This window comes from Archocentrus centrarchus, chromosome 5 (genome assembly GCF_007364275.1).
Source record: "Archocentrus centrarchus isolate MPI-CPG fArcCen1 chromosome 5, fArcCen1, whole genome shotgun sequence".
Lineage (NCBI taxonomy): Eukaryota > Metazoa > Chordata > Actinopteri > Cichliformes > Cichlidae > Archocentrus > Archocentrus centrarchus.
In genome coordinates this window covers 16,504,054-16,523,345 of record NC_044350.1, presented here as the reverse complement: position 1 = coordinate 16,523,345, position 19,292 = coordinate 16,504,054, and the positions used below count along the sequence as shown (strand labels likewise).

The window sequence follows — 19,292 nt, the reverse complement described above, 5'->3', positions numbered from 1 at the left end:
TTTCCACTTGTGAATAATCTTTGCTTCTAAAAGATCACTACTGATGTCTTTCCTCCTTGGCATTGTGCTAACACACACCTGAATGCACCAAACCTCTGCTTTCATAAAGGTGATCACAGTTGATGATGATCAGTCGATCAAATGCATTTGATTAGCAGCACCAGGCTGCTACTTACCCTCTTAATTCTATGAAGGGTTTGCTTAGAATTTAACACACTGCTTCTGTATTTTGGTTGCATTTACTTAATTTGGTAAAGACCAATCTGGTAAAGACCAGTTTTTTGTTTTTTTTTATTATGTCCTGACACATACTGTAAAACCTTAGAATTTAAAGAGGGTGCCCCTCACTCCATCGTGTCTGAGAAGCTGGGAATGCAGGCTGAGAATTTTATTCAAAGAGAGATGCATAACATTCTAATCCTATATGTTGATGTGGCACAGTTTGAGAACCACTGTGCCACATCAACATATAGGATTAGCCTACGAAATTATCCATTTGCACAAACAGTATGGCCTGGGATGAAGTCAAGGGGGTTGAATAACATATTGAAAAAGCAAAGACAACACAGCCATGGATTTTAAGAATATATCAAAGCCGCTTAGCTGGTGACTTATTATTTGCTGCATTCACAGCCGAGACAGTAAATCTGAGCTTACCAAACCAACCCCCACCCCCACCCCTTCTATTCATCTGTCTTTTTTTTTCCTGCAGCCATCTTGCAAGATTTCTCTTCGTTTCTTGTGTTGTCTTTGTCTTCTTTTTTTTTGCAAAATAATGACTGTGCATAAGCATGGCTTCACTTGAGGAAATTGCCTTATCATTATCACTTTTCAAGGATTCAAGGATTCTTTATTGACATTCGCATCACATTTCCATGCAGTGGAACAAAATTCTGTCCTCGGGTCCCAGTGTTGCCCTTGTAATAGTTATGAAGCTTTTCAAGTATCACTTGTGTGTATCACTTTAACCCTTCCCTCAGCTTTTGTCACATTATCCGCTGCAAAAGTGCAATGCATTAATTGAAAACTCTTTATTAACACGCTAGCTATATGCCCACAGACTGAAATTCAGCTCAAGTGAAATGAGGGGTTGGGTAGGCTACCATTGGACCTGAATAATTCATGTTGGCTCTGCCTCCATCCATGTGTTTTAAATACTAGTTATAGACTAGGAAGCTATGAATCATTCATCAGAGGCGATTAAAGTCTGCTGTTAATTAACCCTTATCCTTTTGCAGTAGTGTGGAGAGGGTCAGTGACTGATCCCTGCCCTGACCTCTCAGACCACCTGCTCACTCCCTCCATATTTCACTCCTGAATTTGTCTGTAATGTCCTGCTGGTGTGTGAGGCAGTGTGCGGTTTCTTGGATCAAAACGGTGGATACAATTGAGACACATTATGAATCACCCCAAAATGTTATTTTTTGATGTTATGACTTTCAAGAATATATTGTAGCGTTCAAAATAAAAGACTCTTTGAAATATGTTTTGAGTGTACTGAGTATGTTAAATGTGTGTACGTGTGTGAGTGTGTGTGTGTGTGTGTGTGTAATTGCCGTGACGAGACAAGATGTTGAGAACTCAGCGATGCATGTCGCCAGAGCGCTTGAACGCTCCACGGATGGCCCACAGAGAGGAGGAATGGAGGAGAGACAGAAGGGGGTAGAATGATGAGAGGAAAAGTTAGAAGAGACAGATATATATGAATAAACAATGTGTATTGTTTAAACAACAGAGAACTTCACTGAGACATCACTGCAAGCAGCTGCGTGTGCGATCTCTATTTTAGTTTTACAAACTGTGTGCGCCAGGTGTGTGAGGTCAGCATAATTACACTCAAAGCTTAAAGTGTCACAAAAGTGCTAATAACAAAATTATAACAGCTTCATTCCACTGTGCATATGGTGTTTCTGTGCATTTGCATGACATGCATGCAGATATAGAAATTATATACTATACTATATCTATATAATACTGTTCTTTAAAACAGTCAATGCATTTCTTTCTGCAGCAATGAATCAAAAATGCAATCCAAACTGATGTCATGACATACCTACTTTGGACCTTCAAGGGACATTCTCTTATAAGGAGGAGACAAATGTTTTCCATTTTTACTGATTAACAATCAATTGCATGGCCTCTATAGACTTGATAGTGTGAACAGTTCCAAGGGATTTCACAAGATATAAACTGTACAAATATATGCTTATTTGCCGTGAATACAACAGTTGAGACAAATATACAGTCATGGGTAAGTTGAGAGGACTTGGACAGATCAGTCATGTTTATAATAACAGCAGTATGAATTTGTGAGAAAATGGTGTAAACATTTATGCGTACTGGCTCAGTCACACTAGAGTAAAAATAGGGTGGCAACTTCCTTGCGACAAGGAAAAATCAAGGGTTGCCCAGTGACTGAACTGATTTTTTTTGTTGTTGGGGACCGATTGCAAGTAGTTACAGTGACCGAGTGGTTGCCAGAGCTATAGTGTGCAACATCCTCAATGTCTGGGCATCCAGTTTTAATTGCAAGGCTATTGCACAGATCACCTGGTAGGATTCAACCTGTCTCCAAACAATGATGGTTTGACACTGACTGTATTCACTCACAGACAGATTGGTGAAGGTTTGCAAATAATTCCCAGCTAATTTATAAATTAACAGCATGTTGCAGTCAGTCGGAGTCATTTTTATTGCACATTTGCGTAGCTTTTTGCAAACACAGAGACTACAGACATGGTTTTTTTTTTGCTTGTGTGCAGCCCTCCAAAAGTCCAACAGCACATAGCTCGACTTACTGTAGACCAGTGGTTCTCAAATAGTGGGGCGCGCCCCCTTTGGGGGGCGCGGTGCGATACCTGGGGGGGCGCGTGTGACCCTGGGGAACAGGCTTTTTTTTGGGGGGGCCGTACTAGTATAAAGTGTATTGCGCATCCACTACAGTAGGCGGCAGTGGCGCTGTCATTGTTACTTCTGTCACGTTTGCGACAGTGCAACATTTTACGACTTCAAGACAACAGGTTTGCCTTGGTTAGCAGTGTTGAGTCAACAGAAAGCTCCGACTGCGTTCTGCCTATAGCCTCCGTTATTCAACATAACAACCCCCGACATGAAAAAGTTTTTAACAGGGATGAAAAGAAAAGCGGAGAGAGACAAGATAATGAGACAAAAGAAAGTCACCCGAAAGCTAAGACGAGGAAATACGACGAAGCGTATTAGCGCTTGGCTTCACTGTCACTACAGTTGGAGAAGAGGAAAGACCGGTGTGTTTGCTGTGTCTAGTTGGTCAAACATGTTTACAGTTTAAACAAGGATTTATTTATTTTAATTTCAGGCAAATGATGCACTTAAAATCTTTTCTGTTGCAGACTTAAAACACGATTTAATAAGTTATTCTTTGTAAGTTTGGCCATATGTCTTTCTTTTTTTCTTTAATGTTAATAAGGATAAAATGTTATGCAGAGATGGATAGTCACAGTGGGGAGTGGGGGGCGCGAATAGTTTTCTTCTTGCTAGGGGGGGCGTAACAGAAAATAATTGAGAAGCACTGCTGTAGACGATGCTATGCATAAGTCAAATGCTGACTGGTTGAAAAGTGGAAGGAATGTGAAGAAACATCAAAGATTAAAACAAAAACAAAAAAAGCATGAGCGGCACAGATGGTGGCTTTGGTGGAGACTTTTACTTACTTTATATAATTACTTTTCACCGTTTTTAACACTTGGTTTCACTTTAGTCCTAATTTTTTTGAGTAATCTTGCTAAAACCATCCATTTTCTTCTGCTTATCCAATTCAGGGTCACGGGGGGGGGGGCTGGAGCCTATTCCAGCTGCCACCATCACAAATCTCTTTGAGTCCACACTTAAATGTTCTTGGAAGTTGGAAGTTTTTGTTTTGCTGAAAAAGTAACTCTTCTTCAGACAGATCAGCATCGGTGGATGATGATGATGCTGAATGAGAGATTGCAGTGCAGTACAGAAGAGAGAAATACAGGTAGTCTAGATTTGATGCCATGATTATGACTCTATGTGTAAGGCCACTGTAAGTTATACAAAATTTACATTAACTTCCAGGAGTGTTAAAAAAAATATGTCTCGTCATCAGTCTTACAACAATGTGGAATGCTCTGTGGATCTGACTCTTGTAATGTGATGTTCCTCTGCTCCTCTTCTCATTTCACAGAGGATTCGATCTTTCCAAGAGACAAAAGACCCTGTTGAATTCTGAGTGAGCAGCATTTCAATTCCACACGCCATGGTGAACTGACTGCAGACAAACATGTATGATCACTTTTTTATGTGTATCTTCCTTCTGTTTTTCTGTGTGTGATTGTCATGCTCTCTTCATACATTAACAAACACTTCATCACCAGAGCTGTTAGGAGCTGTTAGGGGGAGATTTCTATTTGCCCCCACGTTCTCCCTGCAAAGGCAAACTGTAGATACGTTAGTGATTCTACGGACAGTATTTCTTTGACAGGGCCTGGGACTGATGGAGCGTGTGTGTGTGTGTGTGTGTGTGTGTGTGTGTGTGTGTGTGTGTGTGTGTGGCTGCTGGTGGTGGGGGAGTGACAAGCAGTGACGGTGGGTACACAGCGTAACCTTTAGAGTGGAGCCACAGGAGCATGACGGCCAGACTCCAAGGTAACAGAGAGAGAGAGACGGGGAGAGGTGTTGTGGGGGTTGTTGGGAGGAGAAGGAGAAAGTCGACAGGTGGGGGAGACAGAAACTTCAAGGTACCTGTGTCATCTGCTCTTCTGTCTGTTTGCTTTGCTATGTCCCACTGAAAGACTGCTAGCAGCCGAGAGGTTGGAATACAAAAAAGTTTAATGATTTAGAAAGCAGGTGTATTTTTATGACAGTGTCACTATACACATCTAATATCTGCAAGTTATAGATAAATGCATATTTTTTCACATGAATATACTATTAAAGCATCTGCACACATTTTTGATGTGAAAAAAATGCAAGTTAGCATAAAGTAAAATAAAAGTGTAGAATATTTGTTTGCTCACTGTCATGTATCAGTAAGATCTGAGTGAATTTCTTCTTTCCCGCCCTGACTTGATTACACAGACAGAGTTTTAATCATTTCTCTTGTCCAGCAGCGCCGGTGCTAATTAGTTTCTCCATACACATTTGAGCACACACCCTCTACATATGCAAAGACATGGTGCCTATTTACACTTTACACATGCTCATGTGCATGCAATGACACGGCTGAGTGTCTCCCTGCAACATTTTTCTCATTAGGATCTCTGTCCTGTCAATCGAGGCTTGGTGAATAATTTATAGACACTGGAGAAAAGATAGTTTACGGGGGATGTGTGTGTGTGTGTGTGTGTGTGTGTGTGTGTGTGTGTGTGTGTGTGTGTGTGTGTGTGTGTGTGTGTGTTTACGTGTGTGTGCGTATGTGTGCATGTGTGTGTGTGTGTCCGTGTGTGTGTGTGTGTGTGTGTGTGCGCGCACCCAAAGTCAGTGACGTCAGTTTTTAAGCTTCCACAAGACATTGGGTCTTTCTTTCAGTACTATCTACATCCACATACTGAAAGAATAATGTTCACAGTGACAGTGAACATCTGGTGCATACAGTACCAGTCAAAAGTTTGGACACACTCACCCATTCATGTCAATGGGTGAGTGTATCCAAACTTTTGACTGGTACTGTACAACTGGGAAAAGTAAGTTTGTGGGACTCACTGGTTTCATTCAAAGGTCAGGTTTTAAGACTGTACGTCAAAAAACTCACATTTTAAAGCCTTGATTCTGCCCCCAACCACACAGGTGCGAATGCTTGTCGTTTTCTATGCGTTAGCCCTGCGACAAATTGGCGACCTCTCCAGGGTGCACCCTGAATAAAGGTGGGCTGCTAGGAAAGACAGAAGAGACTGGGGCACAGCCCTTAGCTAGCACTAACACAGGCAAGCTGGTGGATCTGTGATTCACTGTGATATTAAATGTGATGCTAATTTTTGCTAGTAGAATAAAGAAGGCCTAATCCAAAAACATACATACCTGACAAAATAAAAGCTGACTTGCTAGAGTGTCTTTTAGAACAGGCACACTGGGGACAATACAAAATGGTGATCACCTATCAAAATGATTCTAATTATCTCCGCCAAGGAGGTTACGTTTTCAGTCGCGTTGATTTGTTTGTCTGTTTGCTTGTTTGTCAGCAGGATTACTCCAAAAGTTATGAACGGATTTCGATGACATTTTGTGGAGTGGTTGGAAATGACAAGAGGAAGAAGTGATTAAATTTTGGCGGTGATCCGGATCACAATCTGGATCCAGGAATTTTTTTAAGGATTCTTCACTATTGCAGAATAGGGGGTTATTGTTGTCTGGGAAAGATGAAAGATTATTTCACAGTATTTAGATACACGTATTACAGCGTCAGTGACCCTATGGCCTTGGCGGAGGTTTGCGCTCTCTGAGTGCTTCTAGTCCTTAACATAATTAAAAGTTGTGAGGTAATGAAAATTCATCCTATTTACCATGAGCAGGAAAAGTATCTTTGGAAACCAAAGCCATTTTTTTGTACCAGACCATAAATCTGAATATTTCTACTCCCATTTAAACATGGGAGTCTACAGGGATTAATTTGCTTCTGAAGCAAGCCTCAGTGCAATTTTTGGCAGTTCCAGGTTGTCTTCAGTTTCCCACCATGCAGTTTACTGCTTACCTGCTGTTTGCTCTCCCACAGCTACTCCAACTGGGAACCATCCATGTTTAGAAAGAACTTTGCTGCTGGCTTAAGGCTCACCAACATCCATGATGTGCTATGTTTTTATTTTAAGAATTTCAGTTCTGTTGTGTCCTGTAATAATCTTTGCCAGTGAGAATACAGTTGTTGTTGTTTTTGTTGTTGTTAATCTCCTCCTTCGCCACCTAATTTATTTACACGTGGTTACCTTGGCATTCAGTTTGTAAAAACCAGGAGTTTTTAGGCCAGGAGTTTGTCATTTTAAAAGAAGTAATGTCCTTGTAGATAATATTTCTTACCATTTACATCTTGTTTTCTTGTTATTCTCTGGGAAATATGCTGCCCCTTATTATTATCATATATTTGTTTGTTTTTTATTGGTAGTATTCTAAAGTCTGTGGTTCTGACTAAAACAGAAATAAAAATATATATTTAAAAAACATATGATGCTCAGGCACGTATTGCATGTGCAGCATTTTTCCCATACACCTTAACCCAAAGCTCTCGATGGCTTCATGAGACATTACTATACTGAAGTGAACTGAATTGAATGTGTTTAAAGAGTTAGAGCAGGCTAACATAAGCTTTTAGCCTAAAAATGGTTAAATAATTTAAACAAATTACAAAACATAAGTTAGAGTCAGATCAGTTATTGTTGCAAGCAAACAAAGGAATAGCTCACAAAGGGAAGATGGAAGGTTAAGCAATGACCTAAGCAAAGCAGGAAGGTGCATCCTATTAATGTGGAATGATTTAGCTTCTCTTCATTGGCTCCCTGTTAGATCCAGAGTAAAATTTAAAATCCTTCTCCTCACACACAAGGTCTTGAATAATCAGGCTCCATCTTATCTCAAAGACTTCATAGTACCATATCACCCCAATAGAGCACTTCACTCTCAGACTGCTGGCTTACTTGTGGTTCCTAGGATACTTAAGAGTAGAATGGGAGGCAGAGCCTTCAGCTTTCAGGCCCCTTTTCTGTGGAACCAGCTCCCAATTTGGATTCGGGAAACAGGCACCCTCTCTATTTTTAAGATTAGGTTTAAAACTTTCCTTTAAGATAAAGCTTATAGTTAGGGCTGGATCAGGTGACCCTGAACCACCCCTTAGTTATGCTGCTATAGGCCCAGGCTGCTGGGGGGTTCCCATAATGCACTGTTTCTTTTTATTCACCTTTTTTTTCTCTGTTTATACTTCACTCTGTATCTAATCATTAATTAGTATTAATCTCCATCTCTCTTCCACAGCATGTCTCTTGTCCTGTCTCTCTCCCCTCAGCCCCAACCGGTCACGGCAGATGACTGCCCCTCCCTGAGCCTGGTTCTGCTGGAGGTTTCTTCCTGTTAAAAGGGAGTTTTTCCTTCCCACTGTCACCAAGTGCTTCCTCATAGGGGGTCGTTTGACTGTTCGGTTTTCTCTGTATTATTGTAGGGTCTTTACCTACAATACAAAGTGCCTTGAGGCGACTGTTTGCGGTAGTTTTGGTGCTATACAAATAAAATTGAATTGAAGTGAATTTAATTGAATTTAAAATGACAATGTATTAAATGTATGGGGGGAACAGACATGCAAAGGAGTTAAAGTCAAAAGTTTTAGGATGTGTGTTTCAGAGAGTGATGGATGATTATGCTAAACACCTACAAGATCTTATTTCTGCCAAAGGGAATGACAGTACCTTCTTAAGGCCAATGGTGTTATTGATTTTCAGTTTTTTTGTTGAATCAAAGTTTCCTTTGAAAAAAATGAATAAATAAATAAATAAAGTTTCCTTGTGGTGATGTTCAAATATATCACCTTGATATCATTTAAGGGAGATCAGTTTCCCAAATTCATTTAAATATTTCCTCATAAATTTGCTGAAAATGTAAAAAAAAAAAATTAAAAATTAAAAATGGCTTTATGTATATACATTTATCTAGTTTAATCTGCATGTCAACACAGACACATCTAAATATTAACACATTTTAAAAATATTTGTAGACTTGGAAATTCTGATTTATATTTTTAATTTATTTTTTATTTTAAATTGTGATTTACATGTTTTTTCTTCTTTTTTCTTTTACAAGGTAAGATTTAGTCACTCAGGTTTAGTTATGGTTTAGTTGAACCAGCGTGCCAGTATTCAGAGAAAAATGAGGCCAACCATTGTAAATAAAGTGCACATGCACATATTAAAACACACAGACACACACACACATACACACACCTACGAAAAAAAACACCACTTGGACCCAGGCCTGCGACTATGACAAGCCCTGCTGTCTGCTTCGGTCCTCTCCCAGGCTTTGGGAGAGGATGGGGAGGAATGCTAAAGAAACCAGGAGAAGCCAAGCATACAGTTTCTCTGTGGGGGTAGAGGGAGGTGGAGTGAGGGAGGAGGGCTGGATGCTGCTCACCACGCCACACAACTCTCTTTCTCCATCTCCCTTCCTCTCCTAGCATCCTTTCAGTCTGCAGAGACCCCATGTGTGTCAGCCAAGCAGTGGAGCATCCCTTCTGTCTATTTTACCTATTTTTGTTGTTCCTCCTGCTGTCTTTCTCTTGCTCCTCTTTTCCTGTTTTCTCCTCTGCTGTGTTTTCTTATTTTGTTTTTAGATTTCACCTCTCTTAAATATATGTTTCAGCATAGCCGTACAGACAAAAACATTATCTCCCAGGCTTATAGTATTATGCATATTGAGATAAGAGAATCAAACGAGGTGTAACAAATCACAAGCATTGTAAGATGTACTCATTTTTTAAAATTCCAGATTAACCTGAGAAAGAAATCACTAAACTGTGAAGAAAGACTGAGTGGTCCTAGAGAGGCAGCTCTAGCCAATGTGCGTCCGTCGATTTCTTTCCTGTTAAAGTTCTCCACAGCAGGTGTCAGCTGAAGAAGGAGACTTGGAGGCGGAGACATGGAGGAAGAAGGCAATTACTGTTGTGGAGCGTTTTGTTTTGTTTGTGCAAGCAGCATTGTGTGGCGTTCTGCTAATGAGGCCCAGCAAGCTTGTTAATAATGAATTGGGGGAAAAAGGTGACACAGGGACTGTGTGTGTGTGTGTGTGTGTGTGTGTGTGTGTGTGTGTGTGTGTGTGTGTGTGGTGAGGTCATCTCACCAGAGGGTGTTGACATTCTCTGTGATAGGCCCCCAGGATGAATATGGTGTCACAGCACTGTTTGATATTGATCTGGTCACACACACACGCACACACACACACACACACACACACACACACTTTTCCCACCTCACCCTTCTAGCTATTTTATATGTATCCACATCAACTTTGGTTGGTTTACTTTTCAAAAATGTGCATTTTAGAAGAGCAAATATTGTTTAACCTGTTTTTGTGCGTGGTGTCTCGAGTGTTGTTAATCAGTGCCCTTAATTTGAATTCATGTTGACATGCGAATTTCTGCAAGAGGATTTTGTCTGAAATCGAACACAGCAAGTTGTACAGTTGCCTTTGTCACACTGTACCACATTTGCATTAGCAACTTGTTGAGCTACTCACCACACAAAATATGCTACTAAATTTTTAAAGAGGCAATTTAGTAAAAAAAAAAAAAAAACACCAAACGGTACTAAACTCATATTTTGGTGCAAAAATACAGAATTCAGAATATTCAGTCAGAAATAAAATAAAATCACTGCAGAAAATTTATGTTGAAAACACTGGGCACGTTTTTCAGGCTCATGTGCAGCCCTCTGTCTTATTGTATATTTATTATGTGAAATCAATTGGCAATAAATTAATGCCACAGCTACTGATTGAATTTATTGCTGGGTTGCTTGATCTGTAGTAATACAATTTTTTTTCTGCAAAATAATAAGTAACTAAAGCTTTAAAGTAAATTGTATGACGTGCAAAGGACAATAGGCACATCAGTACATTACTATTGGTCATGGACACGCCCCCCCATGGACACGCCCCTGCTGACTTATCCTGTTCATAGTGTCTGAAAATTATGTGGTTATATCTCTCATCCCACCAAAATGGTGACCTTTAAGGGTGAGAAGTGTACAGCATTCCACATTCAGTGTTTTGACTGTTATACATACACTATATTGCCAAAAGTATTCGCTCATCTGCCTTCATACACACGTGAACTTGAGTAACATACCATTCTTAATCCATAGGGTTTAATATTAATATTCTTCCAGAATTCCATTTGCAAAGTTAGATAGTGATGTTGGATGAGAACGTCTGGCTCTCAGTCTCTACTGGCTCACAGGTTCTAATTCATCCCAAAGGTGTTCTATTGAGTTGAGGTCAGGACTCTATGCAAGTTCTTCCACACCAAATTCGCTCATCCATGTCTTTATGAACATTGCTTTGTCATGTTGGAACAGGAAAGGGCAATCCCCAAACTGTTCCAACAAAGTTGGGAGCATGAAATTGTCCAAAATGTCTTGGTATGCTGAAGCGATAAGAGTTCTTTTCACTGGAACTAAGGGGCTGAGCCCAACTCCTGAAAAATAACCCCACACCATAATCCTCCCTACACCCAACATTACACTTGGCACAATGCAGTCAGACAACCGTTCTCCTGTTAACCACCAAACCCAGACTTGTCCATCAGATATTCAGACAGAGAGGCATGATTCGTCACTCCAGAGTCTCCACTGCTCTCGAGTCCAGCGGCAGCGTGCTTTACACCACTGCAGCCAACTCTTTTCATTGTGTTTGGTGTTATAAGGCTTGGATGTAGCCATGGAAACCCATTCCATGAACCTCTCTACACACTGTTGTTGAGCTAATCTGAAGGCCACGTGAAGTTTGGAGGTCTGTAGTGATTGACTCTGCAGAAAGTTGGTGATCTCTGCGTACTATACGCCTCAGCATCTGCAGATCCCACTGTGATTTTTACGCGGCCTACCACTTTGTGGCTGAGTTGCTATCATTTCCAATCGCTTCCACTTTGTCATATTACCACTAACAGTTAACTTTAAATTTCACAACTGGACTTGTTGCACAGGTAGCATCCCATCACAGTACCACGCTGGAATTCACTGAGCTCCTGAGAGCGACCCATTCTTTCACAAAAGTTTGTAGAAGCAGTCTGCATGTTTAGGTGCTTGATTTTATATATCTGTGGCCATGGAAGTGATTTGAACACCTGAATTCAATGATTTGGATGGGTGAGTGAATACTTTTGGCAATGTTGTGTATTCTTAATGGTCTTGTGTACCCCTACATGGTTGTGTAGCCCTACTTGCAACTTCCAGCAGTGCAGCCAGTGTAGTGCACCAGGACCCAGATGGTAGGAAGGAACCAGTCGACATGACTGTTAAAAAGTGGCCACTCCACTTTACATGACATGCATACATTTGTTGTGTTTAGCTAAAAGTTGGACCAGAGGTGGGAAGTAGTGAAGTACAAATACTTCATTACTGATGTAAACTTACTTAAGTAAAGAATGCCTGTACTTTTGCCACCTCCGAAGTAGACAGATTATAAAAGTTCCACTATATGTTTAGATTATGGTTCTGTCTTGTAAACCAAAACCTAACTTTATTTGTGCAGTATGCATTTTCCTCCTGAATTGAGATTTAGCTGGAAATATTTGCTTGATTATTTTACACTCCACTGAATGAAAATTGATTGAAAATCTAAAAGTTTTTAATGGCAGGGGACATGCTGGGAAATATATTACTTGTACTTCCCAACCTTGCATGTGACAGTATGTTTGCTCTGGTACAACATGAAGATAGGGACACAAAAAATATCAGTACCTATCACAGGACCTATCACAGAGTTGTTACACCTGTGGTTTGAATACATTTATGTGCTCATAAATGCAATTCATTACTATTTTTTATAAAATTAAAAAAGAAAAGAAAATTCTGGTTGTGGTTGTGTCTGACCTCTAATTGTGTCTTATTTTATCACCTGTGTATAGCTTTCTTCTTCATGTTGGTGGTTTTTGTCAGGTTATTGTGAAAAGCACAGGAATTCTATCTTATATGAGAGCTGACCACCACACACTGTTACACACTTACCTGTACTGACCATTCTGCCTGTATGTGTGTGTGTGTGTGTGTGTGCGTGCACACACACACTTTGCCTGGATGGGTGTGTCTTTGCTGAGTAGAAGGAGAGAGAAAGAGAATTATTGCTCCCCTCACTTTGGTGTCCAAACGAAGCCCCTTGGATTCCTCCAAACTAACACCTCCCTGAGGAGAGAGGATCAGACAGTCTGCAAGAGGAATGAATCTCTGTGTGCTTCTGTGTGTATCCATGTGTGCGTGTTTGCGTGAATGTGTGCGTGTGACCAGCAGCGGTGTTAGAAGGTTTAGGTTAGCATGGACCAAAGGACCACAGACCGCTGACAGCTTCTCCCCCATTACATTTCCTTGCCTCTCTTTGCACTTTGCTCTCTTTTGTCGCTTTCCATCTTCATTGTGAATACACCCTGATCCTTCCATTTCTCCTTTTAGTCTTTCAGTGTACCATCTGACTGTTAATAGCCTCTGTCAACACTAGCAGGCTTTTCTCTGACTGTCTGCCTGCTTTTTTTCCCCCCTTACCTCTAAAAGGTGAATGTTTTCAGCATCCTGCTTTTGTCTATATAGCTGTCTGTTTTTGACACTCTCTTCTGGTGCTTTATAAACCCTTTCTCTCTCCCTCTCTCCACCGCTGAGACAGTGACCAAAAATATACAGTCTTATTTAACTTGCATGCTTCTTGCTTCCCTCCAGCCATTGAGCTTTTCTCTCGTCTCGTGTCTCCTTTCATTTCTTTCTTTTACTCGTTTGTATCAAGCAGGCTGGAGGAGAACGTGAGGTGCATTTTCCTCCGGAGTTAATTTATTTGCCTCTTTCTATCATCTTCCTCACCCATCTTCTATAGATCAAACTCTATAGACAAATACTTTAGACATATTTAAGTGCAAATTTGCTCTTGCCATGCTGTCTAATCTAGGGTATGTGCGTGATGTGACTATTGAGTTTGGTTGTATCTTTTTGAACAGCTTTATATGTTTTGGAGGTTTGTTATTTTCTTTCTCTCCTTAAATCTCACCAGCCTGTCCCCCTGGGGTGAGGCAGAGGAGAGCCCGGAAGACCACAGCAGACCTTGTCTATTTCCATCCCCCTCTCACCCGGTCCCTTGCTGATGACACAGGCGGCCCCCTGGTACCGTGGCTGACCCCTTCAGTCAACTCTCATCACCCAGACTGACAGCTGTCAATCAAATGTCTGGGCTGCGTTGTGACACGAAGAGGCATTGATAGACAGTGGCTATGTTTGTGAGTGTGTGTGTGTGTGTGTGTGTGTGTGTGTGTGTGTGCTCATCAACAATGTGCTTCTTTAATATCAGTTGTCCAAACTCATTGATTAAAACACTGATGTGGGGTTAATTGTTGGAGCTCATATTGATTTAACATTTTGGAAAATTTTGTTGAAATGAAAGTTTTATCCTGTCTTTTTATTACTCTTCTGTGTACAGTGATAAAAGACAAAGAACTGCTTAACTGAATTGGATGGATTTGATCAATATACTAATGACTTAACAGTTAGTGGGGTAGGATTAAGCTCAGTAGCTCTGCTCATTTAACAAGCGCCTCCTGTGTTGTGTTACTGAGTAAGACAAAGATTTCCAGACATTTAAAGGTTTTGCAGCTGCTTGTTGGAGCTCTGAAGATTTCTCATCTCGACTCTTTGTGCTTGTGTGGGAGCAACAGACATTTCCATTGTTTATCTGCATTATTATTCTCCACTGGCACCAGAACCACTAATGACATCACATTCAGATCAAACCCCTCTGTTTATGGCAGCCAGGTTAGATCTCTAGTCATGCTCTGTAACAGAATAGATAAAATAAAGCTTGAACTGCATCAACCAGTTGTGTGTGTCAAAGGGGATGAAAGAACATTTCTCTTTCAAAGATTACAAAAATTAGTAGTTTGGATTTAAAGTTAGCACTTGACATAAACTGTATGTATCTTTATAAATTATACAGGTGTAAAATACAGATACCTCTGACCGAAGGTAAAATGAAGAAGTACAGTACTAAGATCTTTTACTTAAATAAAATGTAAAACATACTAATAAAAATCGAAACATTTAAAATTTCATGCATCATTAATGAAATGTACACTTTTTTTTGGTGTTGTATCACATACATACATACATACATACATGCACACATACATATATACTCATACATATACATGAATGCACTGTGCTACCAAAAGTATTCATTCATCTGCCTTCACACACGTGAACTTGAATGACATCCCATTCTTAATCCATAGGGTTTAGAATGATGTCAGCCCACCCTTTGCAGCTATAACAGCTTAAACTCTTTTAGGAAGGCTTTCCGCAAGGATTAGGGGTGTCTTTATGTGAATTTTTGACCATTCTTCCAGAAGTACATTTGTGAGGTCAAAAAGGCCTGGCTTGCAATCTCCACAAGGTGTTCTATTGGCTTAAGGTCAGGACTCTGTGCAGGCCAGTCAAGTTCTTCCACACCAAACTCGCTCATCCATATATTTATAGACCTTGCTGTCCAATGGTCCACAGTCATGTTGGAACAGGAAGGGGCCATCTCCAAACTGTTCCCACAAAGGTGGCAGCATGAAATTGTCCAAAATATCTTGATATGCTGAAGCATTAAGAGTTCTTTTCACTGGAACTCAGGTGCCGAAAACAACCCCACACCATCATACGTGTCTTGGACTGTGGAAGGAAGCCAGAGTGCCTGGAGGGAACCCACAAAGACTCCACAGAAAGGCCCCAGCATTCATCAGCATTCATAGGATCTAAAAACATTCTAAGTGGTAGCAAATTACATTAAATCTAACTTCAGTTGTCACAGCAAAGCTACTGGAGGGAAGTGCATTACCGATCATTGTGCAATAATGCAGCAAAATTCTTTCAGTTTATTTAAGATTGCTGTTTGGATGTGTCATGTGTCGTAATGCAGAGAAGTGAGATAACCAAAACCATGTTAAGTGGGAACTACCCAGGCATTAATATATGCAAAGGGACTGCTTCGCCATTTTTTTAAAAATTAAAAATGTTTTAATTAATGTTTTATTGTTATGTAAATTTGCTGTATTTCTCAAAAACAATATTCCTTGGTAAATCAACAAATTCAGCTGGCTTAACAATTCATCATTATACGTAATGAAAATCTTATTAGCCAAGGCTGTACAATTAAGACTGTGATTTATATGACTGCAAATTAACATATCAATAAGCCTTATAGGAAATGTCTCATTAATTAGTCATCCCTTAATTGGCCTTGAATGCCATTAGTGTGCTGCGTGTGTTAACCATGCGTTCATTAATAGCATTACTGTGGGACACGGATCTGCAGGGCAAAGCTAAGTTTAACTGTTGTCTCTTCGGCTGTTGCATGGTGCTCTGTGTGTGCGTTTGTATTAAGTGTGTCTGAGAATGATATGACATCCATGGCCGTGTTGATGCAGGCTGGTTTTTCTTTGACCGATGGCGCCTGGCATTGAGAGGGAGGAGGGGGGGTGCCTCAAGGTGCAGTGGGGGGTGAGGAAGGGGTTTGAACCTCCCACTGGTGCTGATGAAGACGAATGAGCTAACAAGACATGACGGAATTGCTTTTGCAAAGAGGGGGGGCTGAATGCCGTGTAGTCAGTGTTGAGGGCGGCTAAAAGGGGCAGGTTGATTTATTGTTCCTGCAGCAGATAGCCACCATTTTACCCCCCACCTATTCAGGAAGACCCTTCAGTCTTTAATTAAAGCTCCCAGCTTCCTTCATTCTCTCATCCATGTCTTTATTAGAAGAGTCATACCACACATCATACATCCATGCTTGCAGAGGACAACAGTATGTATGAGACAGAGCCTGAAGAAGGAAGGCTGAAGTCCAAAATGTCATTGCTCCGTTGGGTTTGCATTCTATTACTAGCTTATGGTCAGGAAAACAGGGAAGAAATACAGGAATGGGAGAGAGTAATGAAACAACCGAACTGAAGGTCAAAACTGGAAAAAAAAAAAAAAAACGGGGAATGGATAAAATTGAGGCGAGGGGGAAATGAAGTGATTAAGATATGTACATAATGAGAATGAGGAATTGGGGATAACAAATGCAGAAATAGAGCAATCCTCAGAGAGAGGAGGAGGGGTAAAGACATGTTAAATGGTGTTGGAGGTCTGAGGGTAAGGTGGAACCTGGTGGCCCAACCTGATGAATTCATAAAACCCCTGTGGAAAAAGGGAGGAGGAAAGGATTAAATGCAGAAAAAGGGAAAGTGTGAGATGCTATCCAGAGAAAAGGCTGGAGACGGTTTAACCAAGAGCAAAATACACACTTGTTACCTTGCTGGTTAATTACAGGTTAGCCAGTTTTACAAAGAATATGAAAAATCTACATACATAACATAAGACTCCTCTGCAACAACAAGTGCATAAATAGCTGTGCAGGTCTACATTAGCAATTCTCTGCAGCGAAAAGGCGAGAGAGAAGAGGGGAGAGGTAAGGAGGGTGGGGGTTGGGGGGAGGTGTGTGTGTGTGAGTGGGGGGGGCACATCACCCCACAAAATTTATCACTGCATGGCTTTTCACTCTCTGAAATATCAGCCTATTAAAACATTCATTGAGCTGATTAAACTGCAATAAAATCTAACAAAATTTCCACTGACACTTTCAGTGCATGATTCATTAGGCTAAAGCTCTGCGTGTGCTTCCCCAGCACCCATAAACACAGGGATGTGAAAGGTCTGATGCTGCCGCCATCTCTTGGCTGACTGTGAGCTTAAGCAACAACCTGTGTTTTTTTTTTTTGTTTGTTTTTGTTTTTTGTTTTTTTTTACCTATTTTTAAAGAACAGAGAGAGCAATAACACAGGATTTATGTTGAAAAGGGGCAAAGTACTGACCTCAAAATGGCCTTTTGCTTTACTATTTTTCATCCTGATTAATTTTTACCACAGTGGTTTTAACTTCATACAATCCCAGGTCAGTAAGTACTTGTCTTAAAACTATCAATCTTTGTAATATGGATATATCTTTTGGGCTTTTTCATTTTTTTTACAAATTGATATTACTAATCAAAATTACAGCTCATTAACAGGCAGATTGTTTCAGCTGTCCTAGATTGACTTAAGGTATTAAAACACACCAGTAAGCAGAGGTTTTTCCTTGTTCAGAATGAGCAGCCTTTAAAGGTCTGACAACATTAAACATGTTCATTCACAAACAACAAATCCAGTGTTTGTTCTACTGTATTTGACAAAATACAGTACTTACAGTATAGTATTTTAGGTATTTTGTTACTAGCAGCATCATTTATTCTCATTTCTTTAGTTGAATCTGTGAAAAAATGTCAGAACAAAATTTGACAGGTATAAAAAAAAAAATTAACCCAAGGAACATAAAAGTAGTATTTTTGCACTGTCCAAAGAGCTATTAGCCAAAAACCTAGGAATATCTCAGCATGGTGTGAAGTGTGCCCTCACAAATTTGAGGAAATTGGACAAGCAGAGGACAAAAGAACAAGTGGAAGGCCTAAAAACTATCTACAGCACACGAACAGTATCTGAAATTCATGTTTAGAATGTGAACCCATACGCAGACTCGAAGACGGCTTGAACAAACTGAAAACTGACCTTTATTTAGGCTGAGGCAGCAAATCCACAAGGCTGACAAAAACAAAGTCCAGTAACCCAAACAGTAACCACTGGGGCAAATATGCAGGCAAATGAACAATACAACACAACAATAAACAAATGCACAATAAACAGTACAGTGGCTTAAATACACACTGAAGTAATGGTAATAAGGGAAATGGAAAACACCAGGGAACACAGCTGAAACTAATTGGGGAAAAACAAGACAGGGAAGCAAAACTAAACAGAGTTTACATAAGAGAAGAGACCAGCAAAATAAAACAGGAAGTAACTGCATGAAACATCAAACACAGCAATGCAGACTTACCTCAGTGAATACAGGGAATGTAAAATAATTTGAAACAAGGAACAGCATCTGGACTTTATTTGATCCGTCTACCATTCACTGAAGCCTCATCAGAAATGGTGTCAGTGAAAGGGTGGTTCTTGTTCTTAAGGAAGGGAAACAGGGACAAAAGGCTGAGGTATGCCAAAATACACAAGAGCTATACTGAAAAGCATCAACGGGTCTGATGAAGTGACAAATCCAAATGTAAAACTTTAGGTTGAAATCATCATCAGTATGTATGGAGGAGGCCAGAAGAGAGGTACAATAGTAAGTGTCTACAGACACCTGTAAAACATGGCAGAGGTTTGCACCATTGCAACCAGTGGTGTTGGGGATCTTGTCAAAATTGATACAACTATGAACACAGAAAATTGCCATCAGATTTTGATCCACCATGTAATACCATCTGGAAAGTGCCTGATCGACAACAAATTGGCCTCCACAGAGCCCGGACCTCAACATTATTGAAGCAGTGTGGGATCATCTTTACAGAGAACGGAATACATACTGTATTTCCACGTATGCTGGCACATATTTCAATAAATCACTGCACCTATTTCCCATTTTTCTAGCAAAATATGAAGAAATTAGGAGCGGCTCAAGACCTTTTGCACGGTGCTGTATTATTGTTGGAAACCAAGATTCTTAATAACCTCTACTTTT

The 19,292-nt window shown here is 40.3% G+C and overlaps 1 long non-coding RNA gene across 1 annotated transcript; it reads left to right on the top strand.

Moving 5' to 3' along the window:
- The first annotated feature begins 3,920 nt into the window (after positions 1 to 3,920).
- LOC115780992 (uncharacterized) lies at positions 3,921 to 13,964 on the top strand. The gene is made up of 3 exons (XR_004020007.1): positions 3,921 to 3,994; positions 4,184 to 4,281; positions 13,717 to 13,964. It is a non-coding gene; the product is annotated as an uncharacterized LOC115780992 (long non-coding RNA).
- The last annotated feature ends 5,328 nt before the right edge of the window (positions 13,965 to 19,292 follow it).